Source organism: Myotis nattereri, assembly GCF_964212035.1.
Source record: "Myotis nattereri genome assembly, chromosome: 10".
In the NCBI taxonomy this organism is placed as follows: domain Eukaryota; kingdom Metazoa; phylum Chordata; class Mammalia; order Chiroptera; family Vespertilionidae; genus Myotis; species Myotis nattereri.
Genome location: NC_138085.1, coordinates 42455795 through 42479097, shown reverse-complemented (window position 1 = coordinate 42479097; position 23303 = coordinate 42455795). Strand labels below are relative to the sequence as shown.

General features: G+C 44.0%; 1 protein-coding gene across 2 annotated transcripts in view; it reads right to left on the bottom strand.

Moving 5' to 3' along the window:
• Positions 1-23303, bottom strand: part of ASPRV1 (aspartic peptidase retroviral like 1) — a 114491-nt gene that overhangs the window by 76349 nt on the left and 14839 nt on the right. Inside the window, exons 3-4 of one of the 2 annotated variants that reach the window (XR_013996472.1) lie at positions 9977-10081; positions 7435-7667 (exon numbers count right to left, since the gene is read on the bottom strand). The gene's annotated coding sequence lies outside the window, so the exon portion shown is untranslated. Of the gene's footprint in view, positions 1-7434; positions 7668-9976; positions 10082-23303 lie in introns of those variants that run through there. The other variant, XM_081100528.1, reaches the window with a different exon arrangement.

The following is a 23303-nucleotide window of genomic DNA, read 5'->3' as shown; positions in this document are numbered from 1 at the left end:
GAAATTAATAAATATATATATATTTTTTTAAAAAAAAAAAGCTGAGTCTTTCCATCTATTTTGTTTATGATTAGCTCAGCCAACTGAGTCAAGACTGGCTGACCAAAGATCTCACTAATGACAGTAAAGACATATACATCAGGGTCTCAAAGAGACCTAGTAATTTCTTAGTCACAAGACTTAAAAGATTTCTATCTGCTTCAAGTAGTTTCTTCCAGTCTGTACTGGTTGAGAATCACACACAAAGGAAGTGACTGATTTCCTCTTTGGTTACCACCTATGCCAGTTTGAGTTCCTGACACTTGATCACCCTCCCTACCAAATTGATCTCCACCTGCAAGATCATCCTGCCCACAGAACATGGGTTTATCTCATTGAAAGGTTGAAAAAATTATTATAATCTGGACTTCCTATGTGAGCTATAGAAGAGGAGGAAAAGTAGAAAATACAGAGCGTCACAGTTTTTCCATAAGAATGAGCTCCATTCCACTTGGCAGAGATCCCTATGTGTAAAGTCAAAATCCTGAGCGAGCAGTGAGACTTGAGACTGAGGCTGAGATAGACAGTCCTGGAGCAGGAGGAGTGCGTGAGAAATCCTGGAAGAGGCCAAACACGGGGAAAGAAGCCTCAAAAAGCCCTCCTTCCTTGGACCCAGAAGCCAATGATGTCTGTGGCCATAATGGCATCACCCCATTCACCACTTCCTGTTTCAGCGGGAGGAAAGGGGAAGTGGATCCAAATGTGGGAAAAAGAATGTAGAATATCTACTTCCTCCTCACCTTAGGCTCCACTCCAGGTCAGAACTGGCCTTGTGCAGACACACAGTAAACAGTCAAACACTGGTGTGACTCCAGCAGAGACTGGTAAATAGTAGGTGGTTCAGTGGATTTGTTCCATGAAGAACACAAGGAGAAATTTCCAACCCCACAGAATCTTTTTCACTGATAGTCACATTACCTTCACCTGGAATTCCTCCATTTGCCATCCATTCCTTTGGGGAAAAGGTTCACACTTTCCAAAACTGTGCTCCACCAAACTCCATATTCTGTGAGATTTTAATAAATACTCCTTCAGAAAATAAAATGGTTCTCTAATTAAATGTATTTTTTAATTCGTTTTCGAAAGAGAGGAAGAGAGAGAGAGAAATAGAAAAACATTGGATGACTTCTGCATGCCCCCTATTGGGGATCAAGCCTTCAACCCGGGCACATACCCGGACCAGCAATGGAACAGTGACCTCCTGGTTCATAGGCTGATGCTCAAACACTAGCCAGGACTGGCTCTCTAAACAAATAAATTTGGGAAATGTCATATTCTCTATCTCCTTCTGGAGCTTTATAAATGCATATTAAAAGCTCTTTTTTGAGGCAGAGGCAGCTGGAGAGCTAGCATGAAATTCAGGATAGAGGCCTAAGCTAAGAACCTTGTTCCAGAAATGCAGCTGGACTTATCAGTATGACATCCAATTAGCCAAAAAGTAGCAAGCAGAATTCAGAGTGGTCAACACTGGGAGATTTGTGGGTGAACAGGACTCTACCTACCAAAATCTAGATGTAAGAAAAGGCTCTAGCCGAAACCGGTTTGGCTCAGTGGTTAGAGCGTCGGCCTGCGGACAGAAGGGTCCTAGGTTCGATTCCGGTCAAGGGCATGTACCTGAGTTGTGGGCACATCCCCAGTAGGAGGTGTGCAGGAGGCAGCTGATCGATGTTTCTCTCTCATCTATGTTTCTAACTCTCTATCTCTCTCCCTTCCTCTCTGTAAAAAATCAATAAAATATATTTAAAAAAAAAAAAAAGGCTCTAGTATCAGAGAAGAGAACTGGCCTAAGGAGGCTGCAAAGCAAAGGCCACAGCCCCTGGTGAGGAATTGACAAAGGGGTGGAGTCCTGACATGGCGAGGGGGTTTGAGTAAAGCAATTGGACAGAGCTTGATACTCTTAATAAAAAGCCAAAATATAGGTGACATGGAGGGGAGGCAGATTGTCATTTAGGGCATAGTACACATGACCAGGAGTCCCTCCCTATTGGAGGTACTGGCTCCAAAATCTTGGTGATCAGCAGATCCAGCTACATCATTTGATCTTGTGTATGGGCTACAGTGGTTGGGGGGGAAAAGGATGGTGTGTGGTACCTCCAGAAACCTCCACAGCATTGTACTCATTCCAGTAAGGATGGAAGTCCAAACCTTGTCAAACTTTAGGAGGTGAGTGATAGAGATCATTTCTAGGACAGCTCTCTAGGAAAATATGCCAGAAGAAATGAGTAAGAACGCCAGTGGTCTGAATGAAACCAAAAGTCTGATCAAAAGAAAATGCTCTTGCCCTAGCTGGTTTGGCTCAGGGGATAGAGGGTCAGCCTGTGGAATAAAGGATCCTGGGTTTCATCCCCAGTAGGGGGCGTGCAGAAGGCAGCCAATCAATGCTTCTCTGTCATCATTGATGTTTCTATCTCTCTCTCTCCCTCTCCCTTCCTCTCTGAAATCAATAAAAATTAAAAAAAAGAAAAAGAAAATGCTCTCACCCTAACCGGTTTGGCTCAGTGGATAGAGTGTCGGCCTGCAGACTGAGAGGTCCCAGGTTCAATTCTGCTCAAAGGCATGTACCTTGGTTGCGGGCACATCCCCAGTAGGAGGTGTGCAGGAGGCAGCTGATCGATGCTTCTCTCTCATCGATGTTTCTAACTCTCTATCCCTCTCTCTTCCTCTCTGTAAAAAATCAATAAAATATATTTTAAAAAAAATAAAATGCTCTTGACTTAGGGTAGGAAAGTAAACAGAGTAAAGTTGAAGCCTAAGAGTGAAGGACATCCATGAATCCATCTGTGAGGAGCTGGGAAAGGCAGAGGTTTGGGTTGCCTCTGTCAGAGATCCCCTGGGGGAGGAAAAAATGTGAAAATTCAGATCATGAAGATGCACAGTCAATTAGGAAGGCTCTCTCACTTTGAAGTAACTCAGGCCAAAAAGTTGTAGATCTGAATCACAGGTGCTATGCTGGCAGCCTCTGGATTAGCTATTTTGGCTCCATAAAGCTAATTAGTGATCAAGGGAACGTGCACGTACACCCAAGTGCTTTGTCATTGCTTTTGACATGGCTTATTTTGCCTTCCCATAAAGCCCTGGCTCAGCACAACTCATTGGGAAATCAAGACCACAAGTTGTCTGTGACCAGTGGTCACTGAGGAAGTACCCTGCCGATGTTGTCATCAGCGGCCTCTTTTGCGCCACCACTTTACATCATTTCTGTGAAGCTTCCTCTTGCTTCCTAAGACCTGTGACAGTCTTGTCTGAGGACATAACAGCAAACCACAGACCCAAAGGTCCTGCACTCCTTGTTACATTTTGCCTATCAGCTGCTCTCCAGACAATAATGTGCCTGCATACCCAGCATACAGGTAGGAAATCTCTGCCCCACGCCATTTCTTATGGTCAAGAGCCTCCATCCCCACCACCCTCAGCTGCTAGTTTTCTCTCAGACAAAATTGTGAAGGAAACAAAATGTTTCTTTAGGGACCCAACTTCTCTTTGCAGGGCCTTTATATCCAACTCAGTGGTGTCTCCCTCCTGTCCCTATGACTAGGAGCAGTGTCCTCTCCCCTCAGTCCCTTGCCTTAATCTAGTTCTCAGAAATTAATCTCATAAGCTGAATCACACTTCCACTTAGATGACCAGGATGCTTCACAATCAAACCCCTTCCTGGAGTCTCATTTTTAGTAGGGTCTCAAAGACTTAAATCTAGGGGGAAAGTTTCACTGTGGAACTCCAAACAATAGCAAATCGCTGAGGCAAGTCTTTGAGGGGCAGGACACATTCTAGGTCCCCTAAGATTACATCAGTTGATAGACTAGCTCTGTCTCTTCTTATTCCATCACCTGACCTCTCAAGCTGTCTATTCTGCCAGCGCAGAGGCCAGGATCCCCTGGATCTTGGCCAACACCCACTGCCATCTGGTCTCCCTTAGAAAAGCAAGAGAGAGACACCTCTTGTTTACTCAGTAATAATTCACTGCAATAGTCACATAACAGGTGCCACCAGCTCCAGGAAATGCAGTAAGGGCACACCACACCCTCACCTCTGCCCCGTCATGACTTACTTACTGCTTGGGATAGACCAACAGATTTTATTTGAATAGGACAGGGCCTCTTACACACTAAACCAGTGTTGCCAGTGGTGTTTTGACACTTGTGGGTTACACTGCAATGAGACCTAGAGGTAAAGAACAAAGGCTTTTTTTAATCCTCCCCTACAGCCAATTGGTATCTTTCCCACATATGTTGTTGTAGCATCTCTATATATAGAACCTAGTTTTCTATAAACAGGACGCTCTGGCTAAACAGGTCTCAACAAGCAAAACTGTGAGCACAGAAAGATGGCATCTCCCCATCTTCTCTTTTTTTGCCCACCCTCTTTTGCTAAATCTTGTCAGAGAGACAAGAGCTGTGATAACAGCATGGGCTTTGGAAGTGGACAGACCTGAGGAGAAATCAATCCTAGCTCAGCCTTTTATTCACTGTCTGACCTTGGGTAAGTTACATAAGTTCTATGACTTTCAGCTTGCCCGTGCAAAAATGATAGTTTATTGGTTTGCATTATGGTAACTAAATAAGAAAATATATGAAAAGCATCTAATTACGTGCCTGGCTCTCCAGGGATGTGAGTTTGTTCTTCCTCATCTAGCACATCATGTACCTGGAGCCCTCATGTTACTCCCTGGCTGTCCAAGGCCAAGGCATGTGCCCTGCGTAAACCTTTCCTTCCTTTCCTAAACCCTATCAACGTTTCCATCCCTTAGAGGAGCTGATCTAATCACACTGCTAAAAAGGAAAGCAATTCTGATTAAATAAGTTCAAGTAAAATGTGGATAATGTTGCTGGGTTCCTATATTAAGTGTGGGGGGGGGGGGGGAGGAGCTGTATTTAAAGAGCCTGGAAATTCAAACAAAGGGACATCAAATAGTGAGGCTCTCCTAGAGGACATTATTATTGGCCTCTCTCCCTGCAAACACAGCCCATATCACTCTCTATGCTGAGATGAGACACCATCAGAGTTCCAGGACATAATCTCAAAATGCTGAATGTCACACCTCAAATCAACAGGTCCAGAATAGAACTTGCAAGGCTTGGCTACCCCTTCTACTCTGGCCAGCAAACACCACTTCCTTAGCCAAGACGTTACGGTGGTGATTTTTTTCCTAGGAGGTTTCCAATACTATTTTAAACTCCTTAGAATCAAGCAGCAACTGGATTTGACTATGGTCATAACCTTGGAACAGCCTGTAGGAAGTCTGGGCTCCACTTCCAGAATCACACCTTACTTCTCTGAATGATCCCAGCAAGACCCAGCTTAATACAGGAGGCAGAGTGAACCTGTGTTTTGACTTCTCTCTCAGTAATCCAGGAAAGAAGACTGTAAGAAAATTCCTAAGCTTTCCACATATAGGATCAGGAAGCAGATTATGACTACAATGGCCTAAGTAACACAATGTGCTATGCTGACTATAATTCCAAGACAGCATGGGAGTTCTCCTTAGCAGTGCTCTACTTGATTTTCTGGCAAACCCCCAGGGAGTCCAGGGCACAAACCCAGGCTGGGGTCTCAGGAGCCAGACACCACTGTGGGGTGAAAGGGGCTAGCTGGCAGCTTCAGCAGATGGCGTAAAGAGAAAAGTGAAGTTCAAGGTGAGGGAGGGGCTGGTCAGGGCAGGATTATCCAACAGCATGTGCTTAGGGAACTAGCAAAGCAGAGACAATAACAACAAATGTTTTAAATTATTTAATATTTATCCAAGCAGTCACCATGGTAATTTTGCTGGATTTTCTTTATACTTTTATTTTAATACTGTTCTTAAAATATATATGAGGCTGAAGTATGAGGGACATGATAATTGCTCTATTGTGTAGGCCTCTAAAGTTTTGTGTTTTTTTAAAATATATTTTATTGACTTTTTACAGAGAGGAAGGGAGAGAGATAGAAGAGTTAGAAACATCAATAAGCGAAACATTGATCAGCTGCCTACTGGGGATGTGCCTGCAACCAAGGTACATGCCCTTGAGCAGAATCGAACCTGGGACCTTTTAGTCCGCAGGCCGATGCTCTATCCACTGAGCCAAACCGGTTAGGGCTGCCTCTAAAGTTCTTAATCTGATCCTTGGCTTTAACAAGAAGCAAGAAAAACTAGGATTCCAAAGCTTCAAGGTCAACATTCATTTCTTTATTCAATGAACATTTCCTGAGGGATTAGCTAGTAAGTGCCAGGTCTTTGCTCAGTACTGGGCTATAGCAGCAAACAAAAGATATGGTTTTGACTGGCCAGCATGGCTCAGTGGTTGAGTATCAATCTATGAACCAGGAAAGTCACAGTTCAATTCCCAGTCAAGGCTTATGCCCAGGATGTGGGCTCGATCCCCAGTGTGAGGCATGCAAGAGGCAGCCGATCAATGATTCTCTCTCATCGTTGATGTTTCTATCTCTCCCTCCCTCTCCCTTCCTCTCTGAAATAAAAACATATTTTTTAAAAAAAATATACGGTTCCCGAGTTCCCAAAGTTCAGTCTAGTGAGAGGAGCTGACAATAAGAGCAGGATCCAAAGCAAAAGGTCTATAGTGGAAAATAGACGCAATTCCAGAGCCAGCAACAGGATGCAGGAGGAGGAAATCTCTCCTGGGATGCCAGCAAAAGAGACCATGGGCTGACAAGGAGATACACTGAAGAGCTGGGTCAAATAATGTCCTTATCCCCACCATTCCCAGTGGCAGGGGAGAGAGGCACTGTGGTGATTTGTGTTCATCAAGAGCAGGTGACCGGGGCAGCCACAGACAGTGCTACCAGGAAGCAGCTCCTTTTCTGCTCACAGCCATGAACTGTGATATGTGCCATATGAGCTATGTGTGAGATCTTAAAAGCTCCAAAGAAAAATAAAGACTTGAATTGTCTACTGACAAATTCTTGGAAGCATAAGCGGGCCAGAAATGAGAAGCATAATTCAATTGCCAGGAGCTGGGTGACCCTCCCCTCAAATGTCACCCACACTTCTCCAACAATGCATGGAAATGAAAAGTAAAGCCTGAAGGGTTGGAGTCAGTAAGAGACCTGGTGAAATGATCAGGCTATAGCCAGAAACCTCATGAGAAGAGTTTCTGCTTCAGGATGTGAAGTGGACAAGGATGGGGAAAAGGCTGGGCCTGCTGTGACAGAAAGGAGCCATTCCAGCAGCTCAGCCCCAGCACTACCAGAAGCTGACGGCTGTGGTGAAAGTGGAGAGCTGACAACAGCAACAGCAGGAGCTTCAGGGTAAGTGCCCAGCCAACAGAGCAGTGGCCTTGAGAGATCTCCAAATATTTTACCATTCTGGGCCTCCATTTCCTTACCTGAAAATGAAGACGATAATAAGAGTGTATACTGGTTTCTTAGGGCTGCTGTAAAAAAGTCTAGAAACTGGGTGGCTTTAAACAACAGAAATTTATTCTCTCACAGTTTTGAAGGCTAAAAGTCAAAAATTAAGGTGTCAGCAGGGCTGTGCTCCCTCAGAAGGCTGTAGGGAAGAATCCTTCCTTGCCTCTTCCAGCTTCTGATGGTTGTTAGTTATCTTTGCCATTCCTGGTTTGTGGCAGCATAACTTCAATCTCTGCCTCCATCTTCATCTGGCCATCTTCCCTCTGGTATGTCTCCCTCTTCTTATAAGAACACCAGTCATTGGATTAGGACCCACCCTAACCCAATATGACTTCATCTTAGCTTGATTACATCTAGAAAGACTCTATTTCCAAATACATGACATTCACAGGTTCTGAGTGGACACTATTCAAACCAGTACAGAGGATCTACTTCATGAAGAATATGTGTGTGTGTGTGTGTGTGTGTGTGTGTATAGCTTAGAACAGTTCCTAGAACATAATATATGCCATGTAAGAGTTAGCTGCCCTTCTTTATTATCTCTGGCAGAGAGTAGCTGCTGCCATGGGATATGTGGATGCTCTACAAGAATCATCCTCCCTCTATCTTGAGTCAGAAGCAAGCAACGGGATGGGACTAGAGTTCCAAAAGAGCTAGTAAGGGCAGACCTAAAACACAGTGAGTTTACTACTATTCAATACTTCCTATCAATACCCCAACAATACCCCCAGGCTGCAGTGAGGAAATATCTGCTATAGTCACGTTGTTTCTCGAACAACACATAACTTATTATTGCAAACTAACAATGCCCCTTCAAATCAGTCCCCAAATTAGGATCCACTTAGGAGGAGCCTCCAGAGCCAGTGGAGAATTGCACCAATGAGCAGAGCAGTCTCATCACTTAGAGTCAAGTTGTTAGTTCTGATCCCAAACTGCTTTACACAGCATATTCATTCCACAGCTTAGCAACAGAATGATTATTGACTATTGACTGAGTTTGAAATGGAGATTTGCTATCTCTAGGATATCCTACTTTCAAATTAAAGGAGGGGAGAACAGATTCTCCTGAAGGAGAGCCCTTCCTCATTCTTGCTCCTACTCTTGATGATTCTTCTTCAATAAATGGGTTTGGGAAACAATCCAACTAAAAAGAAAGAGCCAGCCCTAGCTGGTTTGGCTCAGTGGATAGAGCGTCGGCCTGCAGACTGAAGGGTCCTGGGTTCAATTCCGATCAAGGGCACATGCTCGGGTTGCAGGCTTGACTCCCAGTAGGGGGTGTGCAGGAGAGGCAGCCAATCAATGATTCTTTCTCATCGCTGATGTTTCTATTTCTCTCTCCTTCTCCCTTCCTTTCTGAAATAAAAATATTTTTTAAAAAATAAAATAAAAAGAAGGAGCCAGATCACAATAGCTGTCTTCATATGAAAATAAATTTCAGGTGGTTTAAAGATTTAAAGATTTAAAAATACACATATACACAAAGTACTCTAAGAGAATGGGTTACTATTTTTATAATTTTGAGCTAACAAAACATGCCTTTTTTATTTATATCTTTTATTCAATTTATTGGGATGACATTGGTTAATAAAATTATATATGTTTCAGGTATACAATTCTATAATACATCATCTGTATATTGTGTTATATGTTCACTACCCAAAGTCTAGTCTCATTCCATCATCATTTATCCTCCCCTTTACCCTCTTCTACCTCTCCCCACTCCCTTTTCCCTTGGGTAACCACCATACTTTTGTCTGTGTCATGAGTTGTTTTTTTGTTTTGGGTTTTGTTTGTTTTTGCTTAATCCCTTCACCTACCTCACCCAGCTTTCCCCCCCACCCCTCAATACCCCCTCCCTCTGACAGCTGTCAGTCTGTTAAAACATGACTTTTCTAAAGATTGGTCTAGTAGCTCAGCTGGTGTGGCTCAGTAGTTGAGCATTGACTTATGAACCAGGAGGTCACAGTTTGACCTCCGGTCAGTGCACATACCCAGGTTGTGTGCTCGATCCCTAGGAGGGGGGCAGAGGTGGCATGCAGGAGGCAGAAGATCAATGATTCTCTCTCACCATTGATGTTTCTATTTCTCTCTCCCTCTCTCTTCCTCTCTGAAATCAATAAAAATACGTTTTTTAAAAAAAGATTGGCCTAGTAGCAGAGAAAACTATAAAGGAAAAGATTCTTTTGATTACCTAAAATTGTAAAACTTGCAGGCAGGAAAAAACCTGCATATACAAAGATAAAAAGACAAATGACAAACTGGGAACAATTCTGCACCATACATAATAGTCAACACTTTCTTACAAATTATTAGAAAAATATGACTGGGGAAAATGTGCGAAGGACATGAATACGTGATTCAAAGAAACAATATAAATGTCCAAAATACATCTGAAAAGATACTTCTGAAAAGATGTTCTATCTTTAATATTCAAAAAAAGTAAATTAAATTATACTTATTGTGTGCTACATCTCAATTACTCTTTCAACTCATTTTACTTGAATTGATTTACTCCCCCATGAAATCAATACTATCATTATACCCACTTTACCCAAGACAACACTGAGGGAAGAGAAGTTAAATGACTTACCCAAGGACACACAGTAAGTGGCTGAGTCAGAATTCACACCCCAGGAGGCTGACTCCAGAGTCACATTCTCAGCTATTATGTTACAGTGACAAGACCATGCCTCACCTATGAGACGGGGAATACGAAAGACACACAACCCAGTGTCACTCATAATGTGGAGAAATTGGCAATCTCATGCACTGTTGATAGAAGTTAACATTCTTAAGGGTAATTTGGCTCCATGAATTGACAATTTAAATGTGCATAATCCTTTAAGTCAGACATTCCATTTCTTGGAATTTATCCTAAGGAGATAGATAAGTGTGCTAAATTTATATACCAGGGTATTTATCACAGAATGTACACAGTAACAAAAATATTGCAAATTAAAACTTAATAGTTACACAAAAAGTCCAACAAATTCATTCATTCAACAAATATTTATTGAGCACCAATAGTGACCAGGAATGATTCTAAGCACTAGGTATACAGTAGAAGAAAAAAAAAAGGGGGGGGGGTGGAAATCCCTGTCTTCATGAAGCTTACATTCTAATGGTTGGAGCATGTTAGACAATAAACAAATATTTTTAAATGTATATCAAGTGGTACTAAATACTATAAAAAAAAATAAAGGAGCTAGGAAAGGAAGGAGGTTTGTTACAATTTTAAGAAAGGGTATGGTCAGGAAAGGCCCCATTGGTAATATGTGAGATAAATAGATTAAATATTAGAGAACAAAATATATTATGGTATAGCGGCACATTGAAATATAATTCAACCACTTACTCTATACTAGTACTGGTTAACATGAAAAGATGTCCATAACATACAATCAAATGAAAAAAAGTCCTCACCACACACAAAAAATAGGTAACTATGTGTGGTGATGAATGTGGTAATCGTTTAACAATATATACTAGTATGTATATAAAATCATCACATTGTATACCTTGAACTTACACCATGTTATATATCAATTATATTTCAATAAAATAGGGGGGAGGTAAAAAAAAAAAAAAGGATTACAAAACAGTATTAAAGAAAAAAACAGCTCTAAGGTATGATTCCATTGGTATGAAATTACATGGGTATATATGCTGATACTTTAAATGGGAGAGAGGAATAACACCGGAGATTGAGAATACCAAGCAAGGGTCCAGGCTGAGGGACAAACAAGTGGTACAGGTGACATCTGTTTGTTCTCCCACCCACTCACTCATCCTCCTCCCACCTACACTTTGTTCCAGAAAGCATGTAAGGATAGCAAATCCACATACCCTCCACCAGTTACTCAACTCTTCCTATCTTTCCTCACCCTTTTCCCTCCTCTTCCCAGAAGCCAGACCAGTGATAGGATGAAAGGGATAAAAGCTTAAGATCAAGGTAAGGTGAGGTGGCATAAGAAGGATGGAGAGAAACCCTCCAAGATCTGGATGGGATTCCACTAATTTTGGCACAAGGGAAACAGATCCTGAGAGGCACACTTCTAACCGGCAAACCGGTAACACTTAAAACAAGGCTATCTAATTCAGAGTCCCTATTTCATCTACTTAACCTCAAATGCCTTGCAGAGCAGCCAGGAGGTGACATTCACAGGAGGTGACAGACACAGCAGGCCAGAGCTCTGTGCTTGGCACAAGTGCCTGTATCTCCCTATGAGCAGAAAATGACACAGAGCTGAGCCCTTTTCTCTCTCTACCGTATCCCTTTCTCCATACTTGCACCTAACAAGCTATCTTGGCTAAGTTAAACTCATGCCCAACTCCATAAACCCACCACCTTGCCACAACTACCCTAGAGATTCATACACTTCTCCACTAAGATTCTCAAGGCTAGGTCCCTACTAAGAATGTTGTCTATATAGACAGGTGCTGGGACCAGCCAGAATGGCTCAGTGATTGAGCATCAACCTATGAACCAGGAGGTCATGGTTTGATTCCCGGTCAGGGAACATGCCCTGGTGGTGGACTCATTCTCGTGTGGGGTGTGCAAGAGGCAGCCCCTTATCTCCCTCTCTGAAATAATAAAAAAAAAATTTTTTAAAAAAAAGTTGCCTAAGGTGACAAGACAGGCTAGTTTGTTTGGAACATTTTCAGTCTAGGGTGAGGTTTTAGGGGAGATTATTTTTCTCGCCCGAGAATAAAGCCACAAACAAGGAACTGGAAGCTTCCCAAAGGTGGAATCCATGTTGCTATCCCCTATCTCTTTAGCAAGAGGGTAGGAGTGGATGCACAGGAATAGAGGTAAGGGTCCTAGAGAAAGATTTAACTTTGAAAATATTTCTCACATACTCTCTTCTGTCACCTCCTGGGTACCTACTATATGTCAGGACCTGTGTTAAATGCTTTCATATACTATCAGCTAAATGAAAAATCACTTTTATCAAACATTCCTACTATGTGCTACTACATTTAAGAAGCATAAGGCACATGCAGATCCAGCTGCCCTGCTGACAGTTGAAAATCCAGGCTGGAGATTAGGAAGAGGGCAGAAATCTGAGATTCTCCTGAGGACCGCAACACAGAAGTCTCAGGACCACAGCCTTATCAGTCCACAGCCTTAAAGACCCCAGGCCAGCTTCTGCTCTCTTTCCTGGGCTTTCACCAAGAAACATCTCCCTCTCTCTCACACACACACTCTATCACACACACACACACACACACTCTCTCTCTCTCTCTCTCTCTCTCTCTCTCTCTCTCCCCAACACACTTGTCTGCAAATGTAAACATTTTTTACTAGTGAAGAGTACAAGATAAGTCAATCTTCCTTGAATATGTAGTTTCTGAGTAACTTCTATTATGCTCCTGACTAGAGGATGTAACATAAGACGTCTCCTGCTTTAAAGAATTTATTCCAGCCCTGGCTGGTTTGGCTCAGTGGACAGAGTGTTGGCCTGTGAACTAAAGGGTCCCAGGTTCGATTCTGGTCAAGGGTACATGTCTGGGTTTCGGGCTCGATCCCCAATGGGGGTCGTGCAGGAGACAGCTGATCAATGATTTTCTATCATCATTGATGTTTTTATCTCTCTCTCCCTCTCCCTTCCTCTCTAAAATCGATTTATATATATAAAAAGCCAACGACCGGAATGCTGTAATGACTCGAACGACCGGTTGCTATGACGCCCATTGCGGCCAGCAAACCGGCCTGATCAGGGGATGGGGCCGGCCTGCCAACCTCCTGCAGCCCCTCCCTGCAGCTGGCCCTGCCCCTGATCGGCCTCTCCCGCCCTGATTGAGGGCAGGGTGGCCGGCCAACCCCCCTGGCCAACCCTGACCCCAGTGGGCCCCCACCACCCCAACTGGCCTGCAGCTGCTCCCCACAACCAGTAACACCCCCGATCACCCCCCCCCCCCCCCCCCGCTTCCAATCAGGGACAGGGCTGGCCAGCCAACCACCCATGGTCCCTCCTCCAGGCCGCTGGCCCCCGATCGGCCCCTCCCCCCAGCCAGCTCTGTCCTCTACTGTCCCCACACACACCAATCAGGGGTGGGGCTGGCCAGCCAACCTGACACGACCCCTCCCCCAGCTGCTGACACCCAATCTGCCCTCACCACCCCTATCAGGGGCGGGGCCCACTGGCTAATTGCCCTCAGCCCCTCCCCCCAGCCAGCCCGGTCCTGATCAGGCTCTGATCGGGGAGGAGCCGGTCAGCCAACCTCCTGCTGTCTCCTCCTCCCGACAGGCACCCCCCTATGCACAAATTCGTGCACTGGGCCTCTAGTAAAACTATATTTTTAAAAAATAATTTATTCCATTTGGAAAGACAAAATCAACACACAGAAAACATGTTATAAAAAGGGGGCCCCAAAATTTCTAGTGCACAGAACAAGAAGCACAGAGATGCTAGTAACACAAAGGAGTGGATGAAGTAAGACAAATGGTGGTGTATCCTGACGTACACAGATATCTTTAATTTCAAACACAATCTTCCCCTTTGTTGTTGCATTCCTAATAAAAGATGTGTTTCACTTAAAGAAAAAAATCTTAAATACAAAAATCCAAAACATAAAGTTGAGGATCATTCACTAGACAAAAGGGATCCTTCTTTTTGCTATGAAGTTTAGAAAGATACAATTTAATAACACCACAACCATTCTCCCTGTTGCCACACACACACATGATGTTTATGATCATATTTAAAGGGTAAAACAAAGTATTTTTTAAAAGTTTATAAAAGACAATATATTGACAGATGAAGAGATAAAATGTAGTATATATCTAAAACGGAGTATTATTTAGCCTTAAAAAGGAAGAAAATCCTGTCATGGTACAAGAGTGAACCATCTCAAGGACATTCTGCTAAGTGAAATAAGCTAGTCACAAGAAGACCAATACTACATGATTCCACTTTTATGAGGTATCTATAGTAGTCAAATTCATAGAAAGAGAAAGTAGAATGGTAGTTACCAGGAGCCAGGGGGAGGGGAAAATGAGAAAGTATTTAATGGGTATAAGAGTTTCAGTTTTGCAGGTGGGAAGAGATTAACCAAAAAACATATATACATAACCCATGGACATAGACAATAATGTGGTAAAGGGCTGGTGTGGGGTGGGGGTTGGATGGAAAGGGGCAAGGGAGAGAGAAATAGGGGACATCTGTAATACTGTCAACAATCCTATATAATGTCCTATATAATATAAGGTTAATATGCAAATTGACCAAACAGTGGAATGACTGGTCACTATGACACACACTGACCATCAAGGGGCAGACGCTCAATGCAGGAACTGCCCCCTGGTGGTCAGTGTGCTCCCACAGGGGGAGCTCCACTCAGCCAGAAGCCAGGCTCATGGATGGTGAGTGCAGCAGTGGTGGCGGGAGCCTCTCCCGCTTCTGTGGCAGCACTAAGGATGTCTGGGCCTAAGCCATCAGTTGGACATCCCCTGAGGGCTCCCGGACTGCAAGAGGGTGCAAGCCTGGCTGAGGGACCCCAACCCTCCCCCGCAGTGCATGAATGTTGTGCACCAGGCCTCTAGTAAAAAATAAATAAATAAAAGAAAGGAATAGACAGGAGTGCTAAGAACTGAAAGAGAGATAAGAAAGAGTCAAAACAGTTCAATGGATTTATCAAAAAGTAGCCCAGTGGTGATAGTATCAGTTTTATGAAAAGGAATTGCATCCGATTGTGGGGAATGCGACTGAGGAAACAGAAAGTGCATCAAACTTCTTTCAAATGTCTGAATGCCTTTACACTGATTTACCAATAACTGAACTATAACAAGAACAACCACATACTCACAAAGAAAATTCTATACACAAATGGTAATTATTATTTGAGATTTGGAATTATACTTCTATGAATGCCCAAAGATAAAGACTTTTATTCTAAAAAGAAAAAAAATGAGTTTCAATTCTGGTAATCTGTGCACAACATGTGCACATATTGTACACTACTGTATGAATGGTACACTTAAAAATGGCTAAGATGGTAAATTTTGTTATGTTTTTTACTACAGTTTTTTAAAAATGCAATGCACATATGGGTAAAAAAAAAAACTTCAGCAACACAAAGATATTAAAAAACAAACTCTGGCCCCGACCGGTTTGGCTCAGTGGATAGAGTGTCGGCCTGCAGACTGAGAGGTCCCAGGTTCGGTTCCGGTCAAGGGCATGTACCTTGGTTGCAGGCACATCCCCAGTGGGAGGTGTGCAGGAGGCAGCTGATCGATGTTTCTCTCTCATCGATGTTTCTAACTCTCTGTCCCTCTCCCTTCCTCTCTGTAAAAAATCAATAAAATATATATTTTTTAAAAAAAAAACACACAAAACTCTGGAAGTAGTCTGGGTATAAGTATATATAGTCCACCCTTTTTCATACAAATACTAAAGCTAACAGGCCACAAACACTATTCTGTACCTTTAGTTTTCTGTTAATGAAAGATCTTAGAGACTACTGTTCTTTTTTTTTTTTTAATATATTTTTATTGAATTCAGAGAGGAAGGGAGAGTGAGAAAGAAACATCAATGATGAGAGATAATCACTGATTGGCTGCCTCTTGCACACCCCACACTGGGGATCGAGCCCACAACAGGGGCATGTGCCCTGACCGGGAATGGAACCATGACCTCCTGGTTCATAGGTCGACGCTCAACCACGGAGCCACAAGACTACTGTTGTGTGTGTATGTGTGTGTGTGTGTATGTGTGTGTGTGTATGTGTGTGTGTCCATCTAATTCTTTTTCACAGAGCATAATATGATAATATCTGCCATAATTTACTCAATTCGTATCTTACTGATGTATTTTTAAGCAAAATGTATTAAAGGCTTTGTATACCAATTTTGCATATTTTTCCTCTCAACAAAAATGTTAAAATCTCATTCTTTATCCTCCAAGCAACAATGAATGATGACTGAAATTTGCTTTGGTTTTAATTTAATAGTGTTTCACCCTGGCTCATTTCTGGTAGGCTGTATGTTGACTTCGTCATTATCACGAGGAATTCCCAAAGATATGAGCTATTTGTTTCTTTAGAGACAGTGCAATGAAGTAGAATGAGTGAGGACTCTACAGACATATCGAGATTCAAATCTCAGTTCTGCCATTTCCAAGTTAATCCATCTCTCAGAGTCTCTCGCTTGTCATCTGTAAATCAAAGGCAATACGTACTATCTATCTCCTACATGCGCATGGGCCACGAAGTTTCAATCGCACTGTACGTGCGCGCCCGCACGTGGTATTTTGTGGAAGAGCCACACTGAAGGGGCCAAAGAGCCGCATGTGGCTCACGAGTCGCGGTTTGCCAACCACGGGGCTAGGCAGAGAGCCCTGAATTCCTGAGGCTGCTGACGCCAGCTCCTATGCCTGGTTTGGTGAGAGGATAGCCTGAAGGATTGCTCACCCTGCCTGATGGGAATACCAGGATTGCTACAGGCTTCTATACAGGAATCTTTTTTCAAAGATGAGTTATTTGCACCAAGTATATTTAAAAGGAGTGAAGGTTGGCTCTTGGGAGCAGAAACTGAAGTAGGGAAAAAGTTAACCTAGAATTTCTGGAGAAAATTAAGGTAGGATTTGATTGTATATAGCACATAAAATACTAAGTAATATGCAATTCAGCTCAAACCCTTGTAGGCCTAACTACCTAATGCTTCTTGTAACACAAAAGTTGTTTCCACACTAAAGAGCTAAGAATGCTAAAGATGATTTGAGCAACCCCCAAGATTATTTACAGTCCTAATCCTGACTTGCTTGTTCTGTCCCTTCTTACACTCCACCCACTATCCTGATTGTTTACGTTTCTTACCTAATGATTCAGCTTCCTGTTTCATCTTTGCCTCACCTTATCCCTAAGGCCTTTTTGCTTCCTTCCTCGCTTAGGATTTTACTCCAGCAATGAGCCACTAGGAGTACCCAAATCCTCAACCTCTGTCCTCTTCATTCATGCCCCCCTCATGGACAAGTTCCCTGCCAGGCTTACTCTGATTTTATGAATATGTCTCACAGAGAGACGAGTATATTAGATGGTTCCTCTCAAGAATATTAGATGGTTCAGATAATAAGCCAGGGCCAAATGGCTTGACATTCTAAGATACATTTGTTGCCCCGCAGGTGATACCCCTGGTATTTCATCCCTCCTACCCACCACCCCCACCTCAAGGGATTCTTCCAGTCCACAGCAGCTAGTACTAAGAGTACATGGTGGGCAAGACATGGGCCTTTATCTGACAGAAACTACAGTCTAGTTAAGAAGACAAGCAAATAATTACAATATGAATGATAATTAAAGGCAATACTTGAAAAACTGTAAGATTAAGAAGGCTAATAAGGTGAAACTACACCTAAGCTAAAACTTGAATAAATAGGAGATACTCAGGCAGTGGCAAGGCATTTGAGAAAGAGTATCCTAGGGAGGGGGAACAGTATATGCAAAGGCCTTGCAGCAAGAATGCACATCTGAAGAAATGGGATAGGCTGGGGAGGCCAAAGTAGAGGGTGTACTAAGAGGCAGATGATGCTGGAAAGACCAAGAAGGGCCTCGTAAGACATATGGCGCTGTTTCATCATTCAAGTATTATCTGAGTTCCTACAATGTGCCAAGCACTATCCTCAGAGAGTTTACATTCTAACTGGAGGAGACTATAAACAAATGTGTGAATAAACCAAAAAATATCATATTACTAAGTGCAACACAAGAGATTAAAAGAGGTGATGTTATTGAAAGTATATGGGTAGCTACTTTAGAATCATTAGATGGTCAGGGTAAGGCCTCTCTGAGATGACATTTAAAAACAAGTATCTCAGCTCCGGCCAGTGCTGCTCAGTTGTTAGAGCACTGGCCCACCTATCCGAAGGGTCTCAGGTTCAATTTCTAGTCAAGAGCATGTACCTGGTTTGCAACTTGTACCCCTGGCCCCGGTTGAGCCACATGCAATTGGGGCATATTTGGAAGGCAACCAATCGATGCCTTTCACATCAATGTTTCTTTCTCTCTCTCTCTCTCTCTCTCTCTCTCTCTCTCTCTCTCTCTCTCTCTCTCTCTCTTCTCCCTCCCATGCTTCCATTCTCTTAAAAATCAATGGGGAAAATATCCTCAGGTGAGGATTAACAAAAAAACAAACAAATGGGTATCTCAGTAAAAAGAAATCAGTAATTTGAAGATCAAGGGAAAAAGCATTCTAGGTGGGGGTAATAGTACATGCAAAAGCCCAACAGAAAGATCATTGAAGATTTTTTAAACAGGAGAGTTAGATCACTATTCTTTTTTTTTTTTTTTTTTTTTGGTTAATCCTCACAAATAGAACCTGTGACCCTTCAGTCCAAGGGCTGACTCTCTATCCACTGACCAAAACAGGCTAAGGCTTACATTTTATTGTCACACTAGGGGCCCGGTACATGAAGATTCGTGCATGGGGGGTGGGTCCCTCAGCCCGACCTGCACCCTCTCCAATCTGGGAGCCCTTAGGGGAGCCCTCTCCAATCCAGGAGTTTCTGTCTGTCTTTGCAATCATATGAGCGAATTGTCTAAGACCCCGCCCAACCCAGTTTGGTTTGTTGCTCACAGAATAATAGAGGCATTTTTTTTTCTTTGCTTCATTGGTGGAGATTTCCTGGAAGTTTTACGGTATCTTCCCTTTAATTTTTCCTAGACACTGTGATTTTACTTATGTCTCTCACCTTTGCTTTCCCTCCATCCCCCACGGCAACAGTAACTTGCTCCAGGCTCACTCTGTTCTTGTGCAGTGGTTCTCAACTTTCTGGCCCTTTAAATACAGTTCCTCATGTTGTGACCCAACCATAAAATTATTTCCGTTGCTACTTCGTAACTGTAATGTTGCTACTGTTATGAATCGTCATGTAAATATCTGATATGCAGGATGGTCTTAGGCAACCCGTGAAAGGGTCGTTCAACCGCCAAAGGGGCTGTGACCCACAGGTTGAGAACCGCTTCTCTAGTGTCTAGGAGATCCGTCTGCCACCAGAACTACGATTCCCAGCATTCCTGGTGCTCCCCATGCTCCTGCGCTGTCTCCATCCCACGGCCTCCCACTCTGCCAAGTCCTCCAGGCCGCCAGCTCTCCCTCTCTGCTCTCCATCTGGCAGCTTGGGGAGCCAAGTTCCCCAAGCCGCTCCACTCTCCACCGGCTCTCCCATTCTGCTCTCCGCCCAGCGGCTTGGGGGGGGCGTGGCTCCCTTGGTCGCTGGGAGTGACCAAGGGAGCCACGTCCCCCCCCAAGCCTCCGGCTCTAATGCTCTGCTCTCTGCCCGGCAGCTTGGGGAAGCAACCAAGGGAGCCATGTCCCCCAACATGCAGCTCTGCTCTCCGCCTGACGCCTGTGTATGAAATTAACCAATCTTTGTTGGGTTAATCTGCATACTCACTCCTGAGTGGCTGGTGAGTGTAGCACAGGGACGGTCAATTTACATATTTTTCTTTTATTATATAGGATACTAGAGGCCCGGTGCACAAAAATTTGTGCACTCGGGAGGGAGGGGGGGGGTCCCTCAGCCCAGCCTGTGCCCTCTCACAGACTGGGACCCCTCGGGAGATAACAACCTGCTGGCTTAGGCCTGCTCCCGGGTGGCAGAGGGCAGGCCCAATCTCTAGGTGCATCCCCTGGTCGGGCTCAGAGCAGGGCCGATTGGGGAGTTGGGGCGCCGCCCCGTCATGCACAGAGCAGGGCGGATTGGGAGGTTGTGATGCCACCCTCAGTCACGCTCAGGGTAGGGCTGATTGGGGGGTTGGGGCACCGCCCCGTCACACTCAAGGCAGGGTTGATGGGAAGGTTGCGGCGCCACCCTCCGTCACGCACAGAGCAGGGCCAATCAGGGGGTTGGGGCGCCTTCCCGTCATGAACAGAGCAGGGCGGATAGGGAGGTTGTGGCCCCGGCCCATGTCACACACAGAGCCGCAGGGCAATCAGGGGGTTTGGGCGCTGCCCCATCACGCTGATCCCAGTGCTGGGAGGCATATTACCCTTTTACTATATAGGATAGAGGCCTGGTGCATGGGTGGGGCCGGCTGGTTTGCCCTGAAGGGTGTCCTGGATCATGGTGGGGGTCCCCACTGGGGTGCCTGGCCAGCCTGGGTGATGGGGATGATGGCTGTTTGCAGCTGGTTACACACCCTTCAGGGTGGGGGTCCCCACTGGGGTGCCTGGCCAGTCTGGGTGAGGGGCTGAGGGCTGTTTTCAGGCTGGCGGGTGACTGAAGCTCCCAACTGCTCCTTTTTTTCTTTTTTTCTTTTTTATTCTGGGCCAGCTTTAGCTCTGACTCCAGCTCTGAGGCCTCTGCTGCTGAAAGCAGGTATCTGGTTTGTTTGTGTTCTATAATCGAAACACTGTATCAACTCCAGCTCTGAGATCCCGGCTCGCTGAAAGCAGGTTTCTGGGGTTTTGTTTAGCTTCTATATTTGTAACTATGTTTCAAACTGCAAGCTCAGAGGCCTGCAAGGCAGGCACGGAACGTTGGTTTCCTCTGTCACTGAAGCAAGCAAGCCTCATGTTAGTTTCAAGCTGCCTGGCTGCCGGCTGCCATCTTGGCTGGCAGTTAATTTGCATATCTCGCTGATTAGCCAATGGGAAGGGTAGTGGATGTACGGCTAATTACCATGTTTCTCTTTTATTAGATAGGATTCTTAAATATATTTTTATTGATTTCAGAGAGAGGAAAGGAGAGGGAGAGATAGAAACATCAATGATGAGAGAATCACTGATTGGCTGCCTCCTGCATGCCCCACACTGGGGATTAAGCCCGAGACCTGGGCATGTGCTTTAACTGGGATTTAAACTGTGACGCGCTGGTTCATAGGTCAACGCTCACCCACTGAGCCATGCCGGCCTGGCTAGGGCTTACATTTTATAAAGCTTAGTCTGCCTGCAGTGAGGAGAATGGAATGGAAGTGGGAGATGATAAAATCAGGACTGGAGACTGTGTGGGGAGGAGTAGGAAGAGGAAGAGGAGTAGAAGAACAACAACAGTAACAACAACGAAGCCAATGACAACTAAAATTAAGACTAAGAAGACAAGGAGGGGTTGGGGAGAGGAGGAAAAAGAGGGAGGAGACGGGAGGAGAATGAGGAGCCAACTATGATGATGATAACAGCTAACATTCACAGAGCACTTACTAGTTGCCAATCCATCCCTAAGCAGATATTCACAGATACTCTATTTTACAAATAAGGAAACTAAGATACAGAGTAGTAACAATGAAGAAGGAAAGAAAGCATTCAAGAAGGTCCCGGGATCTCCTAGACACTTGAGCAAAGTGAGCCTGGAGCCAGTTACTGTTGCAGTGGGGGGTGGAGGGAAAGCAAAGGTGAGAGACATAAGTAAAAGAATGAAGAACTCAAGAAATCTTGGGGAGGCCCTAGCTGGTTTGGCTCAGTGGACAGAGTGTCAGCCTGTGGACCAAAGGGTCCCGGGTTCGATTCTGGTCAAGGGCACGTATCTCGATTACAAGATTCTCCCCGGCCCAGGTCCTGGTCAGGGTGCATGCAGGAGACAACCAATCAACTTGTTTCTCTCACACTGATATTTTTCGATATTTGGGGAGGACAAGTCCTAGTGATAAGCTTGTTGTCAACTGTGGAAAGGGGAGGGAGGGCTTAAAAATTACTACGAGGCTCTGGGGCCTAACAGCTGTGTGTCAGTGGTGCTGTTTACCATGTGACAGGACACTCGATGAGAAGCAAGTGGGGAAGAGCAGGAGACTGCATTTTATCAAGTCTGCAAAACAATCCAGTGGAGTTGTCCATTAGTAGTTGGAGAGAGATTTGGGTATCATCCATGTGTGGATGGAAACTGAAGCCATCAGAGAGATTGGGATCACCTAGGGAGAATATGAGAAAAAGGGGGAAAAAGGCCTCGGAACAGAATGCTGACACTGAAAACACAACAACAATCATTCATAACAACAAAAAAATGGAAGAACCTTAATGTCCCTTGATAGTAAAATAGCTAAATAAAATACAGTATATTTATTCTATGAAATACTATACAGTAGCCAAAAGAGTAAGTATCTTTTTTTTTAATCCTTGCCCGAGAATATTTTTTCCATTGATTTCTAAAGAGGGTGGGAAAGTGGAAGGGAGGGAGGAAGGGGAGAGAGAGAAATATCGATTGGTTGCCTTCCGCATGTGCCCCTTCCAGATCTGGGGAATCTGCAACCAAGGTATGTGCCTTTGGTCCGAAATTAAACCCTTGACCCTTTGGTCCATGGGCTGGTGCTCTAACCACTGAGCAACTGGCCAGGGCAGAATAAGTATCTTTATGTACCAACATGGAATACTATCAAGGCATACTACTGAATCAAAGACAGAAATACCACAATACATAAAATGTAACCCTATTTGTATAAATAAATAAAACACAAAAATAATACTTCAAATTTTTTCTGGCTCATACCTATGTATACAAACATACAGAAAAAGGTACACTCCTAGCCCTAACTGGTTTGGCTCAGTGGATAGAGCGTCGGCCTGCGGACTGAAGGGTTCCAGGTTCGATTCTGGTCAAGAGCATGTACCTTGGTTGCGGGCACGTCCCCAGTGGGGGGTGTGCAGGAGGCAGCTGATCGATGTTTCTCTCTCATCGATGTTTCTATAGCTCTCTATCCCTCTTCCTTCCTCTCTGTAAAAAAAATCAATAAAATATTTAAAAAAAAAAAAAAAGGTACACTCCTAACCATCAGGTTAGCTCTGAGGAATAGAAATAATTAAAATGTGGGAGCAGGAATATTCAAAATATCTATAATATTCTGAGTTTTTAAAGATCTGTTCTTTGTAAAATTAAATAGCAATTTTTCAAAAAAATAATGGGAATTTGTACTGTTTTCCCAACTTTGCTGTGAACCAAATTGTTCTAAAAAAAAACTACTTAATTTTTTTTTAATAAGCAGAATAGGGA